Source organism: Rana temporaria, chromosome 5, assembly GCF_905171775.1.
Source record: "Rana temporaria chromosome 5, aRanTem1.1, whole genome shotgun sequence".
Taxonomy (NCBI): Eukaryota; Metazoa; Chordata; class Amphibia; order Anura; family Ranidae; genus Rana; species Rana temporaria.
In genome coordinates this window covers 289,191,494-289,204,253 of record NC_053493.1, presented here as the reverse complement: position 1 = coordinate 289,204,253, position 12,760 = coordinate 289,191,494, and positions in this window count along the sequence as shown.

Sequence of the window (12,760 nt, the reverse complement as noted above, 5' to 3'; positions counted from 1 at the left end):
GAACACTTGCAGAAGGGGTGAATGTGAAATGTAGCCAAATGAATAGCAAGTGAAGTGGAAAAACAACACTTCATATAGGTCATTTATTCTTGCTTCCAAAGATGTTTTCTTAATTAATTCAGTATAAATTGATTCCACATGAGGTTAGTGAACAGACCGCAGTAAGTGAAGTTGAAATACACCTTTCTTTTTTCAAAAAGAAAGCTTAACATATTTTTGACTTTTTTTATATATATTTTAGGCATGTTTCAGTGACTAAAACAAGGACCATTACAATCTAATTGCACCTTTGTGTGCACTTTGCCAGCTGTCATTCTATACTGAGCAAAATTATAAATGCAACACTTTTGTGTTTGTCCCTATTTATCATGAGCTAAACTCTAAACTCAAGGATCTACGACTTTCTATGTAGACAAAAGGCCTATTTCTCTTAAATATTGTTCACAAATCTGTCTAAATCTGTGTTAGTGAGCACTTCTCCTTTGCTGAGATAATCCCTCCACCTCACAGGTGTGGCATATAAAGATGCTGATTAGACAGCATGATTATTGCACAGGTGGGCCTTGGGCTGGCCACAATAAAAGGCCACTCTAAAATGTGCAGTTTTATCACACAGCACAGTGCCACAGATGCTGCAAGTTTTGAGGAAGCGTGCAATTGGCATGCTGACTGCAGGAATGTCCACCAGAGCTGTTGTCCTTGAATTGAATGTTCATTTCTCTACCATAAGCCGTCTCCAAAGGCGTCTCAGAGAATTTGGCAGTACATCCAACCGGCCTCACAACTGCAGACCACGTGTAACCACACCAGCCAAGGACCTCCACATCCAGCATCTTCACCTCCAAGATCATCTGAGACCAGCCACCCGGAAAGCTGCTGCAACAATCGGTTTGCATAACCAAAGAATTTCTGCACAAACTGTCAGAAACCATCTCAAGGAAGTTCATCTGCATGCTCATAGTCCTCATTGGGGTCTTGACCTGACAGCAGTTCATTGTTGTAACCAACTTAAGTGGGCAAATGCTCACATTCAATGGCGTCTGCCACTTTGGAGAGGTGTTCTCTTCACAGATGAAACAAAAGATTACATCGCACACATACAAAAATTACATTTAACTCCTGCAAGGCTATTAAAAACACCTAAACATTCAGTGTGGGCGGGCGTAGCGTATCGTATTTACGCTACGCCGCCGCAACTTAGAGAGGCAAGTGCTGTATTCACAAAGCACTTGCGTCCTAAGTTACGGCGGCGTATCGTAAATGTGCCGGAGTAAGCGCACCTAATTCAAATTGTGAAGAGGTGGGCGTGTTTTATGCTAATGAATCGTGACCCGACGTGATTGACGTTTTGAACGAATGGCGCATGCGCCGTCCGTGGACGTATCCCAGTGCGCATGCGTCGGATAGAATGCCTAAGATACGTTGAACACTGCCTACGACGTGAACGTAACTTACGCACAGCCCTATTCACGTACGACTTACGCAAACGACGTAAAAAGATACGCTTGTTCCGACGTCCATACTTTGCATGGGCTGCGCCACCTAGAGACATGCTTTATCTTTACGCCGGCGTATGTCTTACATAAACGGCGTAACTAAATGCGACGGGCGCACGTACGTTCGTGAATCGGCGTATCTCATTTGCATATTCAAAGTGGAAATCAACGGAAGCCCCACCTAGTGGCCAGCGTAAATATGCACCCAAGATACGACGGCGTAGGAGACTTATGCCGCTCGTATCTTGGCAGAATGTATGCGTAACTGATTCTATGAATCAGGCGCAAACATACGACAACGCTCATTCGGACTTACGACGACGTATCTGGAGATACGCCGTCGTAAGTCTCTCTGAATCTGGGCCACAGTGTTTGAGGAAATAAATTGGAATCTCAACAATTCTAAGATGCGCTTCACCCTTTGATATCTAAGCTGTGATTCTAGAAATTAAATAAATAAAATATATGATGGAAAGATAGAAAAGGGTATTCCAAAATATGCTTTGAAAAATTCCTCATTTACAACCAATACACATGCGCCATAGTGATTGTGTAACAGCTGTTATTAAAATGCATGAGCTTTTTTACTAAAATAGGCAACAAAAGATTTGTCAGCACCATCAAGCACTTCATCCTTACTGCTTTAAAAGACCTTGTAAAACATGAACAGATATGATGGAGGTAAAATGCCATTATGGAAGTCCGACTGGCATAAAAAAATCAATAGGGAGGAAAATGTTATACATTGATTTTACTGTAGCATCATTTTTAAATAAGAGACACTTAAACTATTCCAGCTCTGACAAACTGCTTAAAGCTACCATTTGCGTTTTATGAAATATTAATTCTTTCATGGTGAATGTTGCACAACAAAGTAGCTTTAATACTGAGGGGAGGATTTATTTTAAGGCTTTGTGTAGAGTACTTCTATTTTAAAATCTGTGGGTTGGATTTCATCATGGTTGATTTAGAAATGTGCCTTCATTTAGGTGTGCAGTTATAAAGCCATGAACTAAACTTTCACACAACATCCTATAGCAGTCTGTTTGTAGTACAGAAACATACCCAAAGGACCGCCAAGGGGGAAATTCTAAAAATATATAATAATAATAATAAAAAAAAAAAAACCTTGATTCAAAACCAGACAAATATTGCCAAAACTGCTCTGTAAATTAGCGCAGGGGTAACAAGTATTTAAAATATAAATATATATAATCTAACTCATTAACTAATTGTGTTTTCCTTTGTAACAAAGCAAGTATTTAAAGTGGTTGTAAACCCTCACATACAGTGGGGGTTATTTACTAAATTCAAATCCACTTTGTACTACAAGTGCACTTGAAATTGCATTGAAAGTGCACTTGGAAGTGCAGTCGCTGTGAATCTGAGGGGTAGATCTAAAATGAGGGGAAGCTCTGCTGATGTTATTATCAAATCAAGCTAAAACGCTGTTTTTTATTTTCCTTGCACGTCCCCCTCGGATCTACAGTGACTGTGCTTCCAAGTGCACTTTCAATGCAATTTCAAGTGCACTTTGCACTTGTAGTTTGCAATTGTAGTGCAAAGTGGATTTGCCTTTCGTAAATAACCACCAGTGTCTCACACCCCTCACATTTTTGTAAATATTGTATTATATCTTTTCAATTGACAACACTGATAAAAGGACACTGAAGAATGACACAGTGAAGTGAATAGCCTCAGATGATACACCGAGATGAAGTAAATCCTCAAAAGTAGGTTTTACTGGTTTATCTGCCGTCTTCCCTTCTCTACCTCCTTTCAAAAATGTAGATTGTGCAAAATATCTTTTTTAATCTTTCAGCAGCATAGATGGGGGGGGAGGAGAAACTGCAGTTACAGTGTGTGAGAGCTGATTGGAGGAAAGGAACACACCCCCTCCACACAGCAGATGAACAGTGTTGTGAATGGGCAAGCTCCGTTCTGAGCTCTCCCTCCTGACACAAATTAATCTCATGTGTAGGGAAAACTTCTCAGAATAACAGAGGAACAAAGCACCAGAGAGAAACTACACTTAGGGGGTTATCCTCAAAAGGCATACGCCGGCGTATCTACTGATACGCCGTCATATCCCTGTTTCTATCTATGGAACTGATCCACATAATCAGTTTACCATAGATAGGCAGAAGATCCGACATGTGTAATTGAATTACACTGTCGGATCTTAAGGATGCAATTCTAGGCCGGCCGCTAGGTGGCGAGGCCATTGCGGCCGGCCTAGAATATGCAAATGAACACATACGGCGATCCACGAACATTCCGACGGGCCCTTCGCGCTGAATCTACGTCGTTTACGTCGAGTTACGCAGTGTAAAAATAGGGCTAAGTCCTATTTGACTAAGCCCTATTAAGTATGGCCGTCGTTCCCGCGTGGAAATTTTAAACTCTACGTCGTTTGCGTAAGACGTCCGTGAATGGCGCTGGACGCCATTTACGTTAACGTCTAAGCAAATGACGTCGGAGCGACGTCTGTTAGCGCAATGCACGTCGGGTAAGTTACCCGACGGAGCATGCGCAGTACGTCCGGCGCGGGAGCGCGCCTAATTTAAATGGGACTCGCCCCATTAGATTTGGCACGCCTTGCGCCGGACACATTTAAGTTACACCGCCGCAAATTTCAAGGTAAGTGCTTTGTGGATTGGGCACTTAGGTAGAAATTTTGCGGCGGTGTAACTTAAATCGGAAGATATTTGTGGATCTGGCCCTAAGAGCTTTGGAGAGAGATATGTAAACACTGCAGATATATGTGGTTTGCTCAAATTCCATGACTCAGGTTTACAACCACTGTAAGCTGAATTTCAAATAGAAAAAAACTAATACAAAGGTTTGGTTAGAAAAATCCATCCTACCAATGTTTCTATGTATTGTGGTCACACAAGAAACATCAACTACAGGCATTGAAGATCTAAGTGAGTTAAACATAAACAAGCTCTTTAAAATTAGCAAGTTAACTTGTTGCCTACCATGTAACGCAGTGGAGAGGGCACACTTTACTGCCCACACACTGCACTGATGCATTCTTGGCGGCATTCACAGACAAGTCCAGATCTCTGTTTGTTCTTTGTGGGGCAAGCTCCCAATCATGTGACCACTGTGTCAGCCAACCCCAGTGATCACATGATCAGGAAGTCTGCCCCACCTTCTGACATTATGACCCAGGAGCAAGAAAGGGTCAAGGTCTCTAAGATTTAAAGGGGTTGTAAAGGTATTTTTTTCCCTAAATAGCTTCCTTTACCTTAGTGCAGTCCTCCTTCACTTACCTCATCTTTCGATTTTGCTTTTAAATGTCCTTATTTCTTCTGAGAAATCCTCACTTCCTGTTCTTCTATCTGTAACTGCACACAGTAATGCAAGGCTTTCTCCCTGGTGTGGAGAAAGCTTCTTGAGGGGGGAGGGGGCGAGCAGGAGTGTCAGGATGCCCACTAACACACAGCTCCTTTCTCTATCTGCAAAGTAGAGAGCGTCCTGACTTGCCTGCTCGCCCCCTCCCCCCTCATATAGCAGGGGCAACTTTACGCCGGGAAAAGCCTAACGTAAATGTCGTAACTTTACTGCATCGGCCGCGCGTACGTTCGGGAATTCGCGTATCTAGCTAATTTGCATACTCGACGCAGAATTCGACGGAAGCGCCACCTAGCGGTAAAAAAAAATGCAGTTAAGATCCGACGGCGTAGGAGACTTACGCCTGTCGGATCTAATAGATATCTATGCGTAACTGATTCTAAGAATCAGACACATAGATACGACGGGTCAGATTAGAACTTACGACGGCGTACATGGCGCTGCGCGGTCGTAAATCCTTTGAGAATCTGGGCCTTTGTCTTGTTTTGGGTGGCCCTCCAAATAAAATCTCATAGGGGGACAGCCCATGTGGTTGTTTAGGGGTAGTTCACACAGAATATAGGGCTATTGGCAAAGCTTGCATCCATCCTTTTCCTGCATCTGCTTTCATTTTTGCACATCTGTTATTCAAAATTCCATTAAATCTCTCAACTTTACCACTACTTTGTGGATGATAAGGTGTATGGAAATCTTGCTGTATGTGAAGGGCTTCCATTACCTCCTTTATTACTTCTCCAGTAAAATGGGTTCCTCTGTCACTCTCAATAGTTCCAGGAACTCCATATCTACAAACTATTTCATTCAAAATTTTCTTTGCTATTGTTTTTCTGCTTTTGCTTTAGCTACTGGCTAGGCTTCAGGTCAGCCTGAAAACATATCAACACACACTAGAGCGTATTCATAGGTGCCTATTCTGGGCAATTGAATGTAGTCAATTAGAATTCTTTGGAAAGGGAAATCTGGTTTAGGAGAATGCTTTTGGGGAACATGGGCAGGCAAGTGACAAGTGACAAGACGGACAAGTGAGACATAAAGCACAAAACCTGGCTGCAAGTGCACTATATCTAGGTGCTATCCAATAGCAGTCAGTAAGTACCACCATCGCGCCCTTTGCAAGATGGCTAAAACTGGGTAGAACCACCTACTGGGTAACTCCTGGGTAGAACCACCTGTTGTCAGCGCTCCACAGGCCCTGCTCATTTTGAGTAGCATTACATTTTGATCCACTTATCCTTCTCTTCGCCAGAGGCCCGGTTCTACAACTGAAACTGAATTAAAGTTTTTATATCCCACTGCTCTTGATGAGGGGAATCTGTCCCCACTACCTAGGCAACCCCTACAGTGGGTGTGACTCCAAATGCCATTAGGGCAGCATCCTTTGTCAATATATCTTTGCCACAAGATGACATGTTGCAGGAGACTAGACATGTCCTCGCGTGCAAAGAGTTCCCTCTCCCATCCCACCAGGTACAGGTTGGCATACGATGGTGCACACAGTGTCCCAATCGCAACCCCCTGCACCTGGAGGAAATCGGAGGAGCCAAACATAAAGGTGTTACGAGTGAGGATGAACTTGAGAAGCTATATGATGAACTGATTGTATGGGTCTGCCATTGGTTCCTTTTCTTTCAACTGTTTTTTAAAGATTTACATTTCCCTAGTGTGTGTAATAGTATTGTAAAGGCTTTCTATATCTATGGCCACAAGCCAAGTGTTTTTAGGGACATGCATCCCCTCAAGAGTTCGAAGAAGATCAATTGTGTCTTTAATGTATGACAAGAGAGAAGTAACGTGAGGACACAGATATTTATCTACAAGGAAGCTTGCATTTTCTGTTAGACTCTGGAAACCCGACACAATCGGGCAGCCAGGAGGAAGAGTTAGTGACTTGTGCACTTTAGGCAGCCCATAGAAGTTGGGAATCTTCAAATAGTTCCAGGTATTCTTAACAATGAGCCCTCGTTGATGGGCTTTGAAAATTATGGAGTAATATTCCTGATTGAAATTCCCAACTACATTTTTAGAAATGGGTTGATACCATTCCTTATTGTTAAAGATATCCCGACACATGAGTTCATAGTTCTGAACATTCATGATAACTAAATTTCCCCCTTTATCGGCCGGTTTGATCACAATCAGTGGATTATTCTGGAGAGGTTTAAGTGCTTGCCTGTGTCTTGTGGATAGATTGTTGGCCTGTCTATTGCCAAAATCCATTCTATCAATTTTGTGAGTAGTCTGCTGGACACAAGCCCAGATTTTGGGGTTATTACTGAGCACCGGGAAGGCCCGTGATTTAGGTCTGAAGGACAGGGGGGGGGCACACAAGGAACAATAACGCCACCCGTGGGAGGAACTAGGGGCGCGTCACCTCCAGTGTGGCCCTCCTCCCACAGGTCCATCAGATCATCAATGGTTTGAATTTCATCTAAGTAGTGTACATAGATTTGCAAAACAATGCGATAAAGGAATATTCCTGAACTTTGTTTTATCTCATGGTTACTGTGAAATTGTGTGAATGCATCAATGCAGTGCATGTTATTTCAGCTTGCAGAACTTGGATTCATTGAATGAGTTTACCAAAAATGTAAATATTGCAGAATATACACCTCATGCTACATAACCAAGCTCCATTTCATGCTGAATAAACTAAATTATTAAATGTATCCTAAATGGAGAGCTATCTCTTTATATTTAGCTTTATCCAAAATAATTTTATTAAATTTAATTTATTAAAAATAAAAAAATCGATTTAAATAAAAATAAAAAAAATCGATGTAGATAAAAATAATCTGGTTTAAATTTAAAAAAAAACTTTTTTTTTTTTAAAGGGTAACTCCACTGGAAAAAAATAACAAATAAAAAATAATAATACAATAGCATATACAATTGTGACACAAGTCATATTGTAATTGAATGTAATTCCTTTTCAATCTGCAGCTCTGTAATTTTCTGTAAATGCAATGAAATATTGCTTCCTGGAGGTGTTCTGTACACAGAATGTGTACAGAACACCCTACAGATATGTGTTATTTCCTGCTCGTGTGATTGGCTCACTGATTTTCCCAGAAATCTGTACTAAGATACAAGTCAGATTTTAGGCATCCCCTGCAACAAAAATGTAATTTGTGGTGAGATACTCCCAATAGGAAATCACATCAAAAGGGATGCAGGCCAAGCAGCTTTCCTCATTAGGCATTGATGGACACTGATAGGCAGCACTGATGGGCACTGATGGGTGGCACTGATGGGCACTAATAGATGGCACTGATAGGCAGCACTTATGAGGAGGCACAGACAGTCATTACTGATAGGCACTGATTGGCATTACTGATGGGCACGGATTGGCATTTTGATGGGCACTTATTAGCATCTTGATAGGCACTGATTGGCATCTGTGGTGGCTAAGCTGATAATCAATCACGTCATATGATGCCCAGTCTGGATAACAGTCACCTTGCAGACGTCAATCCGCAATAGGGCGGGAACTGGATAAAAATTATGATTTTTTGTTTTTGCATTTACACTTAGCGAACATATGCAGCCAAAGAAAAATTTGACAGTGTCTCTTTACTGGCCCAGGAAGGTCAAAAGGCTGGACACCATGTAATTTGTTTCTCTGAACATATCTATAAGCTGAAACTTAACTGTATCTGAGCACCACAAACAGAAGACGCTATTAAATTCATTTTTATTATTCAAGGCAAACACACCTATCTACATCTACATGTCTCCATGCTTTATTTTGTTGAGAAATCCCTTTGAAAAAGAGCCTCATCCTAGCATTTCTAGCCATTGCCATCTTGAGTAAGGGCAGATGACGCATAGTTTTTTTCTTCTGCTAAAGTGTAAAAAAAATTGCAAGTGACCCAGAACCAAGCTGCTCGCCTGGTCTCCAGATGTGCAAGAAAAGAACACATAACTCCTATGCTCGCAAAATTGCACTGGCTCCCCATTGCAAAACGGGTACTATTTAAGGCAATGTGCTATATGTATAGGGCACACCGGAGGCTGGGCCCAATCTATCTGCCTGAATGGGCCTCTCATTATGTACCATCGAGAACACTTCGATCAGCCAATCTAAATCTAACAGAACCAACAACTAGCAGACTACAATCCACTGGCAACAGACGCCTGGTCACAAAGGGCAATGAGCTATGGAACTCACTACTATCGACCCTAAGGTCATTACCCTCCCTTCTGAGCTTCCGAAAGGGTTTAAAGATCTTTCTATTTATCCAAGCCTACGGATAAAAACCTGACGATAAACCTGCTATATACATGGTTTCTTCCCATGCTCTTTCCCTCCCTCTCTATTTGTTTTTTCTTTGTTCTACCTCCCCCTCTTATCGCTCTGTACTTTCAGCCCAGGGCCCTCTACCAAGTTTATCGGTCATCTTAGTTTATTCTAGGGTCAGTGTGCGCCTAGATGTGCTCCTAAGGAGGCATATTCGGTGCAGTATAAATGCTATATCATCATCATGTATCATTTACTTCCTGGAAACCATCTGCCTGTGGGCGGGGCCAGGAATGAGCGGTATAAGTTCTTGTATTTAAAAAAGTAGTATGGAAACGGGTTTGAAGCATGCTTGCAGAAACACTGTTGGTAACGCTGGTTTTAACATTTGTAGTAACAGTTGTAGTAACGCTGGCAGTAAAAGTTATAAATATACTTTACTCCAACACAGAACAGTCCCACACAGTATGCAGGTGCAGAGATTACCAAGAAGCAGGTAAGGCAATCAAGGTATCACTGATTTGTGCCAGCAAGTCACACACAGAATAAACATAGGTATGCAGAGGTACTTCTTTAGGCTCACAATACAGGTGAGGCTCACGTTACCAGGACGGCATCTGTTGGAGAGGTGGCTAACTGGCGGAATCACAAGACTTGTGCTGCTAGGAAACTTTGAGAAGGTAGCAAATGCAACTCCAAGGACAGATACTTAATGGGGGTGTACAGCCGTAACCCTATGGCCCCATACACACGACCGAGTTTCTCGGCAGAATTCAGCCAGAAACTCGGTCCGAGCCGTATTCTGACGAGAAACTCGGTCGTGTGTACACTTTTCAGCGAGGAAGCCGACGAGGAACTCGTCGGGCCAAATAGAGAACATGTTCTCTATTTTCTCATTAGTCAATGGGAAAAGTCGGCCCGCCGAGATCCTCGGCGGCTTCAACACTGAACTTGACGAGGAACTCGATGTGTTTGGCACATCGAGTTCCTCGGTCGTGTGTACGGGGCCTATGACTTCCCTTCTAATGCAGAAACTTTTCCTTAATGCTATGTCTCCTTCCGTAGCAAAACAAGTTCCTTTGCTGCTCTATCCTACTCGCGAATGTGTGCCAAACCCCAACAGGATCCCCTATTTATAAGGGTTGAACCATCCAATATGGCCAGGGAAGATCACTGGGGATTGCAATCAGACAGCTGCCCTCCATGTGACACCTATGGAAGCTGCAGAGGAACATTATTCCTCTGAGTCTTCACTCTATCTGCATAGTGGAAAGATGCGACCAGCTGAATGGAGTGAGAACTACACCAGCCTACATGCCCTTAGCTCAGGCATACAGGCAGGCTTGTGTCCTTAGCTGAGTAATAATTTTCAAATGCAAACCATAAATCTTATTTCTTGTTAAAGAAAAAAAAAGAAAAAAAGGAGAAATCATATTTCTTGTTAAAAAAAATAAAAAATAAAGAATAAATCTTAAGTATGGGGTATTGTAGAATGTTCTCTGACTTTGGCTGACATAAACATTACTGGTCACCTAAATGTTACCGTTTAGCATAAAAAGGAAGGGTTGATTGATGGGCAGAGATAAGCATATGAGTACTCAAAGACTACTCCAGGGTATACTCTCCCATTATAATGCCATCAAAGTACAGCCCTGGAGATCAGTGTAAAGTGATAGGAAAAAAACAATGAGAAATACCCTGAGCATTGCAGAAAACTGATGCTGTTCTCTTTAAATATTAAAAACACAGAAAATGTTGTTTTAAAGATATTCAAGGACACATTTTCAAAAACAGGGAATATCCCTGAAGCCAGGAACAATTACTCTAAAATAGGTCTATCGTGTTAAAATACATAAAATGTATTTTTTTGTTAAATAGCAGCAGCATATTGTTTTCTAATTTGGACTCATGAGCACAGACAATTTGAGGCTGGAAAAATGTATCAGCCGGTATTTTACTGCATCTGGGAAACCACAGGTGGCGAATACGGTCGGCCATAGAGCTTAATGGCTGTGTGTGATTGCATTTGCATATACACCTACTGTATGTTTTGTGCATAGGCATAAGCATGCCCATGTGCAAATAATGCATTCCCCAAATGCAGAATTTCCTTGTTAGGGAATACAGCATACGAGCATGTGTGTGTTTATACCAATGCACAAATACAGTGGCATATATCTGAATACAAGTAAGTAAAACCATTGACTTGGCAGCTGTATGCACAACCTGCATCTCCTTTTTAGCAGAAAAAAATAACAGGTTTTTATGCTAGTGTATTTTTTCAGTATCAAACCATTCATGTGCATCAGCTGCATCCCACATGTTTTATTTGTATAACTCATATTATTTCTTTCTTCAAAGGGTTTAATAATAATTGTTTAAAGCCCTTCTCAGCCATGGTTCCGTTGAACCCCTGAGATACTCCAGAGGTTGATAGGGTTCCTTGAGTAACTTCTCTCTTAGATATGTAATTGCAAAAGCAACATTTTTAAATAAAACCTTTCAGTTTTCACTGGATCTCTATGCTTCTCTACAATGCAGGCAGATCATGTCAGGTGGGACGGGTCAGTAGGGTGGATCTAGATAGACTTCATTTGCATGCAAGCAGCCTTAGTTATCACCCATACATGATGCTGGCTTTACATGAATGAACAAATTGAAATGCATTTAGTAACAGCTCCGGAAGATTTAACCCCCTTGCTGACCAGGCCATTTTTTGCGATACGGCACTGCGTTACTTTAACTGATTTAAATTTTTGTTCTTTTTCCCCATAAATTAAGCTGTTGTCTTTTGGTGGTATTTGATCTCCTCTGTGTTTTTTTTTTCCGCTATAAACAAAAAACTATTAGCCAGATTCAGAAAGACTGGCTTAAAGGGACACTAAAGGCAGAATTTATTTTATTTTTTTAATAACAAACATGTTACACCTACCTCCGCTGTGCAGTTCGTTTTGCACAGAGTGACCCGGATCCGTGTCTTCTGGGGTCCCTCGGCGGCTGTCTCGGCTCCTCCTCGCAAAAGCTTTCCACGTTCATGCGAGCTCTCTCGCATGGTGGAAAGCTTTTGCGAGCGCGCTCCCGTGATACATCGTGATACATCGGCGGCCATAGCCTGTATCAGTTGGCCCCGCCCCCCGGCGCGCCGCGTCATCCGCTGTGATTGACAGCAGCGCCAGCCAATGGCTGCGCTGCTAGCAATCTGCCCAGCCTAGCCAAATAACGGCCAGGCTGCGACCCGAACAACATGACAAGCACGCGCCCGGGACTTTCAAACGGTGAGATAAGTAAAACAGGGGCTCGGGGGGGGGGGGGGCGGTGCTGTCAGATGTTTTTTTACCTTAATGCATAGGATGCTTTAGGGTAAAAAAACGTTTACCTTTACAACCCCTTTAACTTTGAGCCAACGTAGAGTATCGCATATACGCTACGCCGCCGTAAGTCAGAGAGGCAAGTGCTGTATTCACAAAGCACTTGCCTCCTAAGTTACGGCGGCGTATCGTAAATGGGCCGTCCTAAGCGCGCCTAATTCAAATGAGGAACAGGGGGGTGTGTTTTATGTTAATGACTTGTGACCCGACGTAATTGCCTTTTTTTTAACGAACGGTGCATACGCCGTCCTTTGGCATATCCCAGTGTGCATTGCTCCAAAGTACGCCGCAAGGACGTA